The sequence below is a fragment of the Schistocerca gregaria genome, chromosome 8, assembly GCF_023897955.1.
Source record: "Schistocerca gregaria isolate iqSchGreg1 chromosome 8, iqSchGreg1.2, whole genome shotgun sequence".
In the NCBI taxonomy this organism is placed as follows: Eukaryota; Metazoa; Arthropoda; class Insecta; order Orthoptera; family Acrididae; genus Schistocerca; species Schistocerca gregaria.
Window position 1 is genome coordinate 152,757,430 of NC_064927.1, and position 16,750 is coordinate 152,774,179.

The 16,750-nt window shown below is 42.2% G+C and overlaps 1 protein-coding gene across 1 annotated transcript in view; it reads right to left on the bottom strand.

The window, feature by feature from the left end:
• The window catches only part of LOC126284371 (tyramine receptor tyra-2), a 90,943-nt gene extending 87,469 nt beyond the window's left edge, over window positions 1–3,474 (bottom strand). Inside the window, exon 1 of the mRNA XM_049983243.1 lies at window positions 2,925–3,474. The gene's annotated coding sequence lies outside the window, so the exon portion shown is untranslated. The remainder of the gene's footprint in view (window positions 1–2,924) is intronic.
• Between the last annotated feature and the right edge of the window lie 13,276 nt (window positions 3,475–16,750).

The following is a 16,750-nucleotide window of genomic DNA, read 5'->3' on the forward strand; positions in this document are numbered from 1 at the left end:
CGGCAATTTGAACATCATTTGCTCCAAATGCAAGTTTCCCCAGTGTCTCAAGTTTAGACTAAAATATTAAGCCTCCTTTTTAGGTTGATGGCTATATCTCCATCTTTTCTTCATTTCTCTTACATGAGTACCAGTAAAGCGTTGGTTCTGAATGTACAGTCGGCAGTAAGTACAAATGATAAAGCTCCCTGAAGACAGTATGCAGTACTATGACACACGTTAAATAAAAAAAAAATGCAGAGCTTAGTTGAAACCAGTAGTTAGATTCTAAGTAATACTGCACACACAGAGAAAAAAAGTGACATTACATTTGTTTTGAAGTTCATGCTGAAATAAAGACAAGATTCTAGTCATGGACGTGTTTGCAATAACAAAGAGTCCATGGCGAAAATAAAGGGGCAAATAGATTTGCAAACAAAAGATATTTTTTATTATTGTTAAAGTAGCAAATTGGCATTAAAAACCAATGGGCTTTAAAATTTCGCCGAAGTATAAGAATCAATTTTTAAATTTTATTTTAGTTTTGAAGTTAATATCTGCTGATAGAAAAAATGATGAGGAGGGCATGTTGCTCGAACGGACGACGCAAGGTGCGAATGAACCCAACAACCGTGGCAAGGCAGTTTTTAGTGAGAATTTGTAAAGATTCGAGATACGCGGTAGTGGCTATTACAGGTAAGATAAAAATGCAAGTAGCCGAGAAGATAACATAACTAAGGATCCTGACCCTTTCTATACTTACTCTGTACACACAAATGCCAAATTCCTGTGTGATTCTATCATGGTAATTGCCAAGGATATTTTCTTTTATCGATGTGCCTGCTTTCGTTGATAATTTTATTAGAATAGCTTTGACAGGAAAGAAACCGAACGAGAAAAAGTTATGCATGGAAAATCCAGCAATGCGAAGGGCAAAGCTGCGCAGTAACCACCGTCCTGCACAAAGGACTGAAGAAGAAAATTGCGGGGCACCAAGGCCAGAAAAAATAATCACTCCCTTTTCCTGTGAAACGTGGAAAGTTTTGCATCTGTAGTTCTACCCCCTCTTCCGCTTGAAGTTGGTGAGCCTTGGAGGCCAATCTATTGCAGTTGACCTGAACGAGATAATGTAAGGCGCCACAAAATTTAGGAAAACTATGTATTACACTCTCAGCAGGCTTCACAAGACAAACCCAACAACTCTGAGACTTACAAATAGTGCTATACTTTTTTAGCAGATACTCTACATCCCCCCGCCGCCCCCCCCCCCCCCCCCCCCCAGATTTTATTCCGATTCTGTCACTTTTCACTGAAGGTACCAATGTAAAAGACTAGGTAAATCATCTCACAATTCGGAATCACAAGTGGGACATACTATCTACATCAATGTTTAATGTTGTTAATTATTAGTGTTCTAGCGAACCATGCCTGCATAAATTTTAGCGACCACTGCATACCGGAAAGCGATGCTATATTCGCTACTTGCTACTTGCTACGTGAAGCTAAATAAATGCCTATTTTGTTCAGGGAAAGTGGCATTCATTGAATGCGGACGTATAGCCACGAGTTGTCAGTAATTGTGGGGAGGCAAGCACGCTTGTTACGACTATAAACGTATAATTTACGGAGTAGCAGTACAGCGTTTGAAGGCGCCGGTAAACAAGAAGCGAGGTATGATATAAGGAGAGGGAAAAACCGTAAATGGCAGAGAAAGCAATTACCGTACAGAGGAAACCATGATGTTGGTAAACATCAAGCCGGACATAGTTCAAAGTCTAGGAAAAGACGCAAAATGGACTGAATTGCACAAGGGGAGGCTGCAACAGTAGCAATGAAAATCATAACGCAAATTTCGCTGATGATGCTGTGCAGACCAACTACCGTTTTCATCACTGTAATGATGAGCGTAAGTTATGCTGGACTTTGTTCTGCAGGTATTATGTTTCGCAGTGGCCAACACAGGTCATGAAATTTTGTAGTAAAGAATTAGAAGTATTATTAAGTGGTATAGACGGTATCATTCACGAAGATCACAATGATCATGGAGTCATTCTAGAAATTTACTGTTTCTGTTAGTACACATTTTATGTTTTGGCAGGTACTGAACCCGTCGCTATGCTATCTGCTTAATATTTTTGTGCGCAGTGCATTTTCGAAAACAGACAGGGCAGTAGTATCACACAGGAAGCAGCGTGTTGCGATATGCGTTTTTTTCTGGAATTATGGTGAGAGGGTGTTCACATAGAAGCAAGCGCGTGTTAACATAATTCGACAAGGTATTGAACAATTGAGTTTCGATAGGTAGACAGACAATATTTCTTTGTTAGTCTTACAAAACTCATGAACTAATATATATATATACGTCCGCCTTTAGACGCCGTAGTTTTAAAGGTACAGATAACAAATCGTCGTTATTGTCAGAGATAAGATGCCTGAGCTAGATATTTAAATAATGGTTGCTACACATGCAACACTAAGAAATTTGTCTCAAGTGTTAAGGAGAGCTCGATTTGTTTGGTTTGACCTAATAAATTACATAAGCTTACACGCAACATATGGCTTTCATAAGTATAAACAAAACACAGAGCCTTGTGTTTCATAATTAATTTGAACTTTCAGCGGGTAACTTGTCAGGCAACCGCTTCTGAAACAGCTGTGAGGACAAACAACTACAGCGCTACTTCTGATACGTGTTTGAAGAACACACTTGCGGTTAAAAGGAAGGACCTGAGATAATCAACCGAGAAAGAACAGTTAGTCAGTCCCGAATCGCACTGCAAGGCCCGTAAGCGTGGGCCTTGTGGCGTTCATTTCTACATTTAGACTGAAAACTTTCACTTCGCTTTGCAGGTTGCTGCGGCAACAGCGTTCTCCTTGTTGCGCCCAGCGAACAATGCAACAAAAAAGCGTGCGGATAGCTGGAGCGGCAATTTTGCCGTACTCACCTAATATCGTCGGTGGCTCAGTCACAGTGGGCGCCGAGTGGAGCGTAGTTTCCTCCGTGGTAAACGTAGCGGGGGTTCACTTCGTAAACAAGAAAAAAAGCCGTTTAGTCCAGTGGTCTCAGTTTGAAGCGGCGCAGCTTTTTACACACGCACTCGTGTCTCGCGTTCGACAGGCACTCGCTCGGACACGGAGCTGTCATCGACATCGCGACCGCCCATTTACACGGACGTCACCTACAGACGGGGAGCTGTAGCAGCAGGTGAGGTGATGGTGGATGCCCGCAGCAGCAGACGCCTGCCTCGTGTTGTGGTGCGTGTGTGTGTTGGCGCTCCAGGTGGCTCTCCGCAGACGTTGGCGCACGCGGCAGCGACTGGGGCGTCAACTGGCGGACACCAGAGACAGACTGAGCGCGCGCCCGCCGGCCGCGTCGGCTTATCACAGACCGGGCGCTCGGCTGTCCCCGGCTGGCTCCGCCGCCGTGGGGGGTTGGGGGGGGGGGAGGGGGAGGGGAGCGGGACCGGTCTGTGCCCAGCTCCCCACACTGCCTATCTGCTCCACCACTGCCACTCGCGCGGAGATCTCTCTCGCGGAAGCCGCGCGTCTGCTGGTGACTTCGACGCTCTACTCGAATGCAGCTACAGAGGTTGCCATTAATATTCGAAAACCTGTATCTATATTAATAAGAACCTAAATCTTCCTTGAATGAGATTTTCACTCTGCAGCGGAGTGTGCGCTGATATGAAACTTCCTGGCAGATTAAAACTGTGTGCCTGACCGAGGCTCGAACTCGGGACCTTTGCCTTTCGCAGGCAAGTGCTCTACCATCTTTTTTATTTATTTATTGTATATGAAGGAAGGTAGGAGAAACAGAAGCCTTTATTATTTACAAAATAAACATAGTACGTCCTGACACATGATAAGTGTCCTGGAAGGAACCTCGCTGCCGTCCTACCATGCAGCATGAAATAGCAGCAAAATCAAAGTGGGGCCACTTGCGGCACCCTAAAGAGAAATATTTATGAATATGGAAACAAAATTTGAAGTACATCCATTTGCTAACTGCTCAAGCCTGTGTTTTTCGTAGATCGCATACTCGCATAGTGTTCTTAGTCGATCACAACGAAAGCACCGCCGTTCATCTTTGCGCACCCGGCACACTCCAGGTATATGGCGGGTCCGCAAAAACCATTACTAGGAAATTGGCATACCAATCCTTGTACTTTTGTAGCCATAATAGTTTTGTGTGTCCATCTTGCAAGTATTGCCAGTAATCCAGGACGTTCCATAAGTTCCTACGTGTGTCTCTATAGATGTAATGGACCGTCATACCTGTGTCCACGCCACTGCGTTCGTCTTATGACGCGGAAAATACGTTTCCTCTGGAAAAAAATACTATGTCAGAACAGACTACTGTATAGATAGTGCGCCTCATGAACGCTATTATCTTTCTTGCGAGAGTCCAGACAGCCACTGCCTCGCCGCAGACCAGCCGATGGTCGTCCGTATTGCTGACGCAAGGGCGAATCCGCCAAATGTATTGCGTACTTTTTTTTCATTTGTAGGGTATTTTCGGTTCACGACGATGTACCATGTTGATCTGACTGATGTAGGTAGGTGGGGGTGGTGGACCGTGCGCCACAACACGTGGCAATTAACAGCTGGATGTTTGCGTTCCACCGATCTACATCTACATCTACATCTACATCCATACTCCGCAAGCCACCTGACGGTGTGTGGCGGAGGGTACCCTGCGTACCTCTATCGGTTCTCCCTTCTATTCCAGTCACGTATTGTACGTGGAAAGAAGGATTGTCGGTATGCTTCTGTGTGGGCTCTAATCTCTCTGATTTTATCCTCATGGTCTCTTCGCGAGATATACGTAGGAGGGAGCAATATAATGCTTGACTCTTCGGTGAAGGTATGTTCTCGAAACTTTAACAAAAGCCCGTACCGAGCTACTGAGCGTTTCTCCTGCAGAGTCTTCCACTGGAGTTTATCTATCATCTCCGTAACGCTTTCGCAATTACTAAATGATCCTGTAACGAAGCGCGCTGCTCTCCGTTGGATCTTCTCTATCTCTTCTATCAACCCTACCTGGTGAGGATCCCACACTGCTGAGCAGTATTCAAGCATTGGGTGAACAAGCGTACTGTAACCTACTTCCTTTGTTGTCGGATTGCATTTCCTTAGGATTCTTCCAATGAATCTTAGTCTGGCATCTGCTTTACCGACGATCAACTTTATATGATCATTCCATTTTAAATCACTCCTAATGCGTACTCCCAGATAATTTATGGAATTAACTGCTTCCAGTTGCTGACCTGCTATTTTGTAGCTAAATGATAAGGGACCTATCTTTCTATGTATTCGCATCACATTACACTTGTCTACATTGAGATTCAATTGCCATTCCGTGCACCATGAGTCAATTCGCTGCAGATCCTCCTGCATTTCAGTACAATTTTCCATTGTTGCAACCTCTCGATACACCACAGCATCATCTGCAAAAAGCCTCAGTGAACTTCCGATGTCATCCACCAGGTCATTTATGTATATTGTGAATAGCAACGGTCCTATGACACTCCCCTGCGGCACACCTGAAATCACTCTTACTTCGGAAGACTTCTCTCCATTGAGAATGACATGCTGCGTTCTGTTATCTAGGAACTCCTCAATGCAATCACACAATTGATCTGATAGTCCGTATGCTCTTAATTTGTTCATTAAACGACTGTGGGGAACTGTGTCAAACGCCTTGCGGAAGTCAAGAAACACGGCATCTACCTGTGAACCCGTGTCTAAGGCCCTCTGAGTCTCGTGGACGAATAGCGCGAGCTGGGTTTCACACGACCGTCTTTTTCGAAACCCATGCTGATTCCTACAGAGTAGATTTCTAGTCTCCAGAAAAGACATTATACTCGAACATAATACGTATTCCAAAATTCTACAACTGATCGACGTTAGAGATATAGGTCTATAGTTCTGCACATCTGTTCGACGTCCCTTCTTGAAAACGGGGATGACCTGTGCCCTTTTCCAATCCTTTGGTACGCTTCGCTCTTCTAGAGACCTACGGTACACCGCTGCAAGAAGGGGGGCAAGTTCCTTCGCGTACTCTGTGTAAAATCGAACTGGTATTCCATCAGGACCAGCGGCCTTTCCTCTTTTGAGCGATTTAAATTGTTTCTCTATCCCTCTGTCGTCTACTTCGATATCTACCATTTTGTCAACTGTGCGACAATAGAGAAGGAAGCACAGTGCAGTCTTCCTCTGTGAAACAGCTTTGGAAGAAGACATTTAGTAATTCGGCCTTTATTCGGTCATCCTCTGTTTCAGTACCATTTTGGTCACAGAGTGTCTGGACATTTTGTTTTGATCTACCTACCACTTTGACATAGGACCAAAATTTCTTAGGATTTTCTGCCAAGTCAGTACATAGAACTTTACTTTCGAATTCATTGACAGCCTCTCGCATAGCCCTCCTCACACTGCATTTCGCTTCGCGTAATTTTTGTTTATCTGCAAGGCTTTGGCTATGTTTATGTTTGCTGTGAAGTTCCCTTTGCTTCCGCAGCAGTTTTCTAACTCGGTTGTTGTACCACGGTGGCTATTTCCCATCTCTTACGATCCTGCTTGGCACATACTCATCTAACGCATATTGTACCATGGTTTTGAACTTTGTCCACTGATCCTCAACACTGTCTGTACTTGAGACAAAACTTTTGTGTTGAGCCACCAAGTACTCTGAAATCTGCTTTTTGTCACTTTTGCTAAACAGAAAAATCTTCCTACCTTTTTTAATATTTCTATTTACGGCTGAAATCATCGATGCAGAAGAAGCAGATCATACACGTCCTTCGATGTCGACTGTCGGATCGTCGGTAAACGCTCTCGAACGTAACTGTGTTCCACGATGAACGTGCCCACATACGTTAAAGGGGGGCATCTGAGCTACGGAAGCACGACTCACGCCCGGTACTCACAGCTTTACTTCTGCCAGTATCCGTCTCCTACCTTCCAAACTGTACAGAAGCTCTCCTGCGAACCTTGCAGAACTAGCACTCCTGAAAGAAAGGATACTGCGGAGACACGGCTTAGCCACGGCCTGGGGGATGTTTCCAGGATGAGATTTTCACTCTGCAGCGGAGTGTGCGCTGATATGAAACTTCCTGGCAGTTTAAAACTGTGTGCCCAACCGAGTCTCGATCTCGGGACCTTTGCCTTTCGCGGGCAAGTGCTCTACCATCTGAGCTACTGAAGCACGACTCACGCCCGGTACTCACTGCCTTACTTCTGCCAGTATCTCGTCTCCTACCTTCCAAACTGTACAGAAGCTCTCCTGCGAACCTTGCAGAACTAGCACTCCTGAAAGAAAGGATACTGCGGAGACACGGCTTAGCCACGGCCTGGGGGATGTTTCCAGGATGAGATTTTCACTCTGCAGCGGAGTGTGCGCTGATATGAAACTTCCTAGCAGATTAAAACTGTGTGCCCAACCGAGTCTCGATCTCGGGACCTTTGCCTTTCGCGGGCAAGTGCTCTCATTCTAGTAACCTCTATCTATATTAATAAAAACGTAAATTTCGTTCGTTCAAAATCTCAAGGTTCGCAATACCAAGGTTGGAGAAGGCGGAGGGGGAGCGGGGTGCTTTATCTCCACTTTTGTAGTCATGTTCTTTATATGTTTCTTGTTTTTAATCATTTCTTTTACCAGACTCCATACGTCTTTTAAATTTTGCTGTTAAAATTAACCGAAAAATACTGAATACTACCTTCACTTTTCCCAGTGATGGTAGTATTCAATATTTCTTGTTTCAGTATCTTACGTACCCAAAGACATCTCTTTTAAAAACTATATTGAGACTAAAAGTCAACAACAGTAAGGAAATTTATGCTTTTTGTAGTTTTTTGGCGGCCATAAATTCGGTATACACATTATTGAAAATGTGTCGATACTACTAAGAGTGTATTACAAGGTCTTTTCAGGTTCTGAACCCAGCTTAGAAATCAGTACCTCTTCAAAAATTATGTGGTTACTGTAATTAAACGACAATCGACGAATTTTTTTAAAATTTTTCGGGGGCACGAAGAACCTCCTCCCCCCTCCTTGGTAATCCAAGTTATGGAAAATGATTTGGTATTGCTGAGTTTAAATCTCCGAAAGTTCCTCACTGATTGCTCAGAACTTCTGACTCAACACAGCATTCGAATACGTGCTTATTTTATATAGTTACTGCAGCGTCATCTTACAATATATAAAAATATAATGAAGGGCTCGACAGTAAAAAATGGTAAGGGACAAATCAGTAGTTATGAGAAAACGTACCAAAAATATTTTAATAAAATCCCGTAAATCAGTTATCTGAAATACATATAAAATCATTTTTTAGGGTACAGCACTATTTTATTACAGAGCGTAAATAGTTATATATTTTTAGTATGTAATATAAACCAATCATGGTATGCAGGAAGCTTGAGAGAATGTCTCTTAGAACAGGAAGAGGCCCAGAACATTTCGGTTTAAGCTTTGTCAGGAAAGAACTGCTTGCTTGTTTTCTGCTTTTTGATAAAACAATAGATTCTAGGCAACAATTGTTTGTATCACTAAACATTACTGTTCCGACACTGACAATGTTGAGTGTTTATGGAAAAAGTTCAAGGCAATCGCTAAATGCGTTTTAGACAATTACGTGCCGAGTAAAACAGTGAGGGACGGGAAAAACCCACCGTGGTTCAACAACAAAAGTTAGGAAACTACTGCGAAAGCAAAGAGGGCTTCACTGCAAATTTAAACGCAGCCAAAATCTCGCAGACAAACAGAATCTAAACGATGTCAAAGTTAGCGTAAGGAGGGCTATGCGTGAAGCGTTCAGTGAATTCTAAAGTAAAATTCTATGTACCGACTTGACAGAAAATCCTAGAAAGTTCTGGTCTTAAGTTAAATCAATAAGTGGATCGAAACAGCATATCCAGACACTCTGTGATGATGATGGCAATGAAACAGAGGATGACACGCGTAAAGCTGAAATACTAAACACCTTTTTCCAAAATCTGTTTCACAGAGGAAGACTGCACTGCAGTTCCTTCTCTAAATCCTCGCACGAACGATAAAATGGATTACATCGAAATAAGTCTCCAAGGAATAGAAAAGCAACTGAAATCACTCAACAGAGGAAAGTCCACTGGACCTGACGGGATACCAATTCGATTCTACACAGAGTACGCGAAAGAACTTGCTCCGCTTCTAACAGCCATGTACCACAAGTCTCTAGCGGAACGGAAGGTTCCAAATCATTGGAAAAGAGCACAGGTAGTTCCAGTTTCCAAGAACGGTCGTCGAGCAGATGCGCAAAACTGCAGACCTATATTTCTGACACCGATCTGTTGTAGAATTTTAGGACATGTTTTTTGCCCGCGTATCATGTCATTTCTGGAAACCCAGAATATACTCCGCAGGAATCAACATGGATTCCGGAAACAGCGATCGTGTGAGACCCAACTCGCTTTAATTGTTCATGAGACCCAGAAAATATTAGATACAGGCTCCGAGGTAGATGCCATTTTCCTTGACTTCCGGAAGGCGTTCGATACAGTTCCGCACTATCGCCTGATAAACAAAGTAAGAGCCTACGGAATATCAGACCGGCTGTGTGGCTGGATTGAAGAGTTTTTAGCAAACAGAACACGGCATGTTGTTCTCAATGGACAGACGTCTACAGACGTTAAACTAACCTCTGGCGTGCCACAGGGAAGTGTTATGGGACCATTGCTTTTCAAAATATATATAAATGACCTAGTAGATAGTGTCGGAAGTTCCTTGCGGCTTTTCGCGGATGGTGCTGTAGTACACAGAGAAGTTGCAGCATTAGAAAATTGCAGCGCAATGCAGGAAGAGCTGCAGCGGATAGGCACATGGTGCAGGCAGTGGCAACTGACCCTTAACATCGACAAATGTAATATACTGCGAATACATACTAAGAAATATCCTTTATTGTATGATTATATGATAGCGGAACAAACACTGGTAGCAGTTACTTCTGTAAAATATCTGGGAGTATGCGTACGAAACGATTTGAAGTGGAATGATCATATAAAATTAATTGTTGGTAAGGCGGGTGTCACGTTGAGAATCATTGGGAGAGTCCTTAGAAAATGTAGTCCATCAACAAAGGAGGTGGCTTACAAAACACTCGTTCGACCTACACTTGAGTAGTGCGCATCAGTGTGGGATCCGTACCAGGTCAGGTTGACATAGAGAAGATACAAAGAAGAGCGGCGCGTTTTGTCACAGGGTTATTTGATAAGCGTGATAGCGTCACGGAGATGTTTAGAAAACTCAAGTGGCAGACTGTGCAAGAGAGGCGCTCTACATCGCGGTGTAGCTTGCTGTCCAGGTTTCGAGTGGGTGCGTTTCTGGGTGAGGTATCGAATATATTGCTTCCCTCTCCAGTAATCCCTACTTATACCTCCCGAGGAGGTCACGAATGCAAAATTAGAGAGAGGCTTTCCGGCAGTCGTTCTTCCCGCGAACCATACACGATTGGAACAGGAAAGGGAGGCAATGACAGTGGCACGTAAAGTGCCCTCCGCCACACACCGTTGGATGGCTTGCAGAGTATAAATGTAGATGTAGATATCACTTTTCCCAATGAAGGTCGTATTCAATATTTCCTGTTTCAGTATCTTGCTTACACAACAATATCTCTTTTACGTTGACATTCTCCCACCCATGTTCTCTAGAAAGAAAATCTTGAAAAAGATAAGCATGTGGAATAGAGAAACTCCATAATAAAAGATTCGTAACTTAATACCGATTGCTGTTAGAAGGCTAGGTATTTACAGATACCGCAATACTTTATAGAAAACTAATCTGGAATTCTTACTATGGCAATTAAGTAGTGTTAAGGATAGTTCTTAACATTATTGGTCAAGTAAATTTATGTAAATAATGTAAAGGGACGCACTTTAACACTGTTTTCTTGCAGAAATAAATATTTACCTGATTATCAACAACTCTGGAGGTGCTTTCATCATCAGGAACGTATTGCGGGTCTTCATCAGAGTCATAAGTATCCAGGACATCTCCACACTCGTTCTAAAACTCACTGAAAAGTTTGTTTTTCACACAAATATTGGACACTTCACTCTCACTTGCTTCAATGTCTTAGGCACTTGTCATTGTTTACTTCCACACGAATCGAAAAAGCTGCCAACAGCGAAAATCTGAAAGTTGACAAAGTGCTGTCTCCTATTGGTTTTTTGTATAACTTTTTACTAATATGAATGAAACACGCCATCGCTGACATTTTACAGTTAATATCTCTGTTTCTCGCAGACTGTCCCTTACCATTGTTTACTGCATAGCCCCTCACATTTAACACAGGAAGGGGAAATGTTATTATTAAAAATCTCGAAAAGTATCTGACCGATGTACTCCAAATTTTTACCCGATACTGTAATGAACATTCTGATGTATATAGGCTATATATTTTTTAAATACTGGGTGATTATAATTAAACAACAGCTACTCACAGGGTTCCAGTACGGATTGTAACTGTCGTATGGCAGCGAAACTCTAGCTAGTCACGCTAATGCGTTCACACGAAACGCTGAAAAAAAAAAGACTATCAATTTTGGCCTCCAGGTGCAAATCTGCCACTGTACAGCACCTCATCGACATCTACGGTGCTTAGGCCTGAACTAAAAAAAGTTATGTGAGCAGTAATTCTTAAAATCGACAATATGCATTCCTCACTAGTTTGACTTTTCTGCCCACATCCTGCTCCTAATCTATTTCATACAGAAACATTTCTATATGTCCTTTTTGCATTCACAGCGCCAGATTTACAACTGGTAGCTACAGTTGGAACTAATTTTTTCCCAGCATATATTGGTTTCGCATTATCTACCAAGTTTCGCCATCATACTATAATTACACCTCTGTGAATATCTGCACTTCAATTATAACCACCCAGTATATTGCATAGCTAAATATCTATGTAATATATAAAAGAGAAACGTTGTTATCAAAAATCTTCTTGACTGGATTACTAGATTACTTGATATTTACACAATTACTTTAATAAACATTTCGATGGGCGTAATTTTATATATAATTTTGGAAAATTCTTGACCAATTTACTTCAGGTTTACAGGACACTCTAATTATCGCTCATGTGGACATTGGCTATATATTTTTTAAAAAAACATCGTATATATATATATATATATATATATATATATATATATATATATATATATATATATGCGCATCAGAATGTTTATGGAAGTAACTTGTATAAATATGACGTAAACTGGTCAAGAGCTTTCCGAGACTTTTGCTAACAAAGTTTCCCTTTTATATATTACATAGAAATTTACATATGTAATATTCTGGGTGGTTATAATTAAAGTGTAGGTGTAATTAGAACAATAGTAGGGCACTCATACCATTAGAAGAATTTTTTCTCCCTTACGTATTCTTTCTCATGACTTATATTTCTAAACAAAAGTTGTATGCACAATAATGTGCTGTTTTGTTTTCATCCTCGCAGTCGGTTGTCACACTAAAGCTGATGACGAACTTGTGATGAGAATACTAGAATGGAATCTGGATTTGTAATAACAATAAACAAGGCTCTGGATCGGTGAAAAGGGGAAGGCGTAGGGGGACAGCAAAAGTCGGGAGGAAATCGAGGAGGAGATGGACAGACGGAGAGGTTGGAGGGCGTGGAGAGAGAGGAAGCAGGAGCAAATGGACAGAGAGAAGAGGAAGGAGGTGATAGACAGAGAGAGACGATACGAGATGCACAAAGAGAGAGGGAGGAGGAGATTATGACATAAATTTAGTTCCTATACATGATCAGCAATTGCAAGCATTGCTGCATTCGCTAGGTGTAAGAAATGATTTATAAAAAAATTAACTATTAATATACAAGGTCTTTAAATCGAATTAAAAAATACAAGATAATTTCTCCTAGCCCCAGATCCCTAACGCCTTACAGATAGAAAATTTGTGCTTGTGAGTTTTTTAATAGCTATGAAAATACTTGTAACATTTAAAACGAAAAAGTGGGGATTATACAAGAGATAATCCAAAGTAGGTAAACTACTCATGCATGAATTATGTATATCGTGCACCCTACAGTTAATGTTTTAAATGTTACAAGTATTTTCAGGGCTGTTAAAAATTAACGACCACAGATGTTCCAGAGAACCTGTATAGGGTTAGGAATCTGTATGGGGACAGGAAAAATTATTTTATACTTTTTAGTCCGATTTAAAAATGGTTATGTAAGCAATTATTTTCTGCGTTTTAGTCTTGTGTGTGTGAAATTTTTCAATGGATTTCAAATATTTTCGTGTGATTACGACACAGCTGACGACTTTTAGGTTTATTACAGCCTCTTCACCTGAGTCAACCAGTATATTGCTTCCCTCTATGTATGTCTGGCGATAAGGCCTTGAAGGTAAAAACTAGGGAGATTCGAGTTGACACATAGGCTTACCGGAAATTGTTTTTCCCGTGGACCATTGACGAAAAGGGGGAAATGGTAGTCGTGCACAAAAGTACCATGCGCCATACGCCAGAGAAGAATTCAAGTTAATATTGCATTGTCATACGGTTCTGAGCTATGTTGAAAGTTTCATGTCACCAGCTCATCGCGAAATGAGAGGAGTAAACAAAGTACCCTCCGCCAATCACCGGACAAAAAAGCAAGTTAATCTTGTACTGTTATCTAGATCTGAGCTAGGTTGAAGGGTTTAAGTCTCCACCTCATCCAGAAGTTAGCTTGAAATCAACAAAATTTGTACTGAACAGGCACACAGGAAAGCAAAAGACACTAAAAAGAAAGTAGTACCATGAAAGAATCACCCGAATATGACTGAAATCACTGGTCATTGGGACTCATTTCGAAGCGGGACTAGTCAATTAAGAGAATTTTACTCCAGTCAGTGAGACTGCAGCCCGAAGAACTCTGGAGACGCCCCGGACAACGGTGGGATACCAACTTGGCTCTCGCACGCCATCCGATCCGAAACCAGGAGTTACCGTCTGTGGTGCCATTTCTTTTCATAGCAGGATCGTTTCGGTTGTCATCCGCTAGACCCTTACAGCTCATTGGTAAGTCAACGATATTCTATGCCCCGTTTTGTTGCCCTTCTCTGTAAGCCATCCGGGGCTTACACTTCAGCAAGATAATGTTCGCCTGCGCATGGTGAGTTTCTACTGCTTGCTTTCGTGCTTGCCAAACCCTATCTTGGCCAGCAAGCTTGCCGGGTCTCTCCCCAGTTGAGAACGTTTGGAGCATTATGGGCAGAACTTTGAAACTAGCTCGAGATGGTGACGATCTAAAGCGCCAGTTTGACCGAGTCTGGCACGACATCCCTCACGAGGGTACCCAAGAACTGTATCAGTCAATACCAAGCCGAATAACAGCTTGCATAAGAGTCAGAGGTTGTTCAATGAATCATTGACGTTCCCAATTTGTGAAGCTCTATATCTTGAATGAATCATCAAATTTTTATGAAATTGTAATCATTTGTTTGTTTGCACATGTACGTCACAACACCGTTTTCTGTCTCATTCGGGTAATTCCGTCGTGGTGAATCGTTTCTTAAACACGGTAAAATGGGTGTCTCTACGTATGTATGTATGTTCAACAAATGCATATAAAATACTGCACCGATTTCAGCCAAACTTGGTACACATATCACTTGCTGTCGGTAAACAACCACTGTGGGGTTAAGAATCGGCTACCTCTCAAAGAGTAGGGGTAGGGGTAAAAAATAAGCGTAACAAGCCGTTCACAAACCCGGACTATATTCATCTAGTATCTGAGAGCACTTGGAGACACAACAAACTTTATAAGTGACTACAGTACATGCGAAACTACCGAGCGAGGTGGCGCAGTGGTTAGCACACTGGACTCGCATTCGGGAGGACGACGGTTCAAACCCGGGTCCGGCCATCATGATTTTGGTTTATATTGATTTCCCTAAATCGCTTCAGGCAAATGCTGGGATGGTTCCTTTGAAAGCGCACGGTCGATTTACTTCCTCACGCTTCCTTAATCCGAGTTTGTGCTCCGTCTCTAATGACTTGGTTGTTGACGGGACGTTAAACAAAAATCTCCTTCTCCTCCAGTACTGTTATACTGGACAACGCGTTCCTGGAATGTAAAATGACTCTTCGGAGTTTATGGCAAAGTTCTAGTGGCTGTCCGTTTTGTCATTGTTTATCTGAAAGTAGCAAACCTGAAGAGAACATTTGAAGTTTCACAGAATAAATATAAACAATAAGAACAGAAGAGTCAAGAAACAATTGTATCACATGTGCGTAAGTATTACAGTAATAATAACGATTCTTCTTCTTATTATTATTTTTACTATTATTTATATACTTATTTTTATTAGTACTGCTGTTATTATTATTGTTGTTATTATGATTACTGTTAATGCGTTCGCACGTGTGACACAAATTATTCTTCCGTTCCGATTGTTTATATTCATTTTGTGGAACTATAGAGGTACTCTATAGGTTTGCTACTTTCAAATAAAGTGAAAGCAGATTGCTATCAAAACATTGCTATAAACGCCGAACAGTCTTTTTGCATGTAGGAGCAGGTTGTCCTACACAACATACCACACTATCACACGTGCAGTACAAAAACTGGGATGACCAGGGCTCGAAATCGGGACCCTTTGTACGACAAAGTAAAGCTCTGTCGACTGCCTCACGGGAGCTCTAAACGAAAGTCACTCACAGTTATGCTTTTCCTGTGCTCCGTTCGCCAAGTGTTACTTATTGCTTGCCGTTTACGCACGTTCTCCGCGACGACGGGACATGGCGCAAACTACTTGGAGTTTTCAGTTATACTCTATCGACGTACAATGTTTGGTACTGATCTGATTGTCTGACATCGGAAATTTGGGTGTTACAACGTTATCACTAAAACTAAACTCCGCCGAACAGGCCATGAAGGTCCAACGATACCGACCTGCCGCCGTGTGGTCCTCAGCCCTAAGGCGTTACTGGATGCTAATTTGGGGGGAGGGGGGGGGCTGTGGTCAGCACACGCCTCTCACGGCTCTCTCACAACGTTAACACATTATACGCTTTAGTTTAGACGGGTTGTCCGGGAAGACGCGTAAGAGGGCCGCTTTGAAAATCTGTTTATTAGGTAGCCTATCTGCAGGCGCGAACTAATTCTATGCGACGATCCGCAGCAGGGGTTAACAACGAAACTTGAAGTACAAATTACGTGTGCGAGCTGTTATTCTACAAATTCTTCAAACCATCGGCAGGTTTCTCTTTCCTAGTGTAGCGTACATAGCAATGACATGCTGCATTTCCGCACTGGTTCCCTGATACAATCTTGTGGGACATATAATTTTCAAACATAGTAAAGATGTTTAACTATGTTACGTTCAGGAACCTGAGCCTTCATTCAGTGCTCATAGTCTGACCTAATCAATGAAATATCTGCCTTAATTAGTAAGTACTTTCTTTACAAAACCATTTTCAAATGTTTTGTGAACGCAACAGCGAATGTTCCACATGTTTAATTAAATGGTTCAAATGGCTCTGAGCACTATGGGACTTAACTTCTGAGGTCATCAGTCGCCTAGAACTTAGAACTACTTAAACCTAACTAACCTAAGGACATCACACACATCCACGCCCGAGGCAGGATTCGAACCTGCGACAGTAGCAGTCCCGCGTTTCCGGACTGCATCGCCTAGAACCGCACGGCCACCGTAGCCGGCTGTGTCTTATTAGACTAGCCTTTCTGGTGCGTGTATACTACTGCGGTTGAAATCT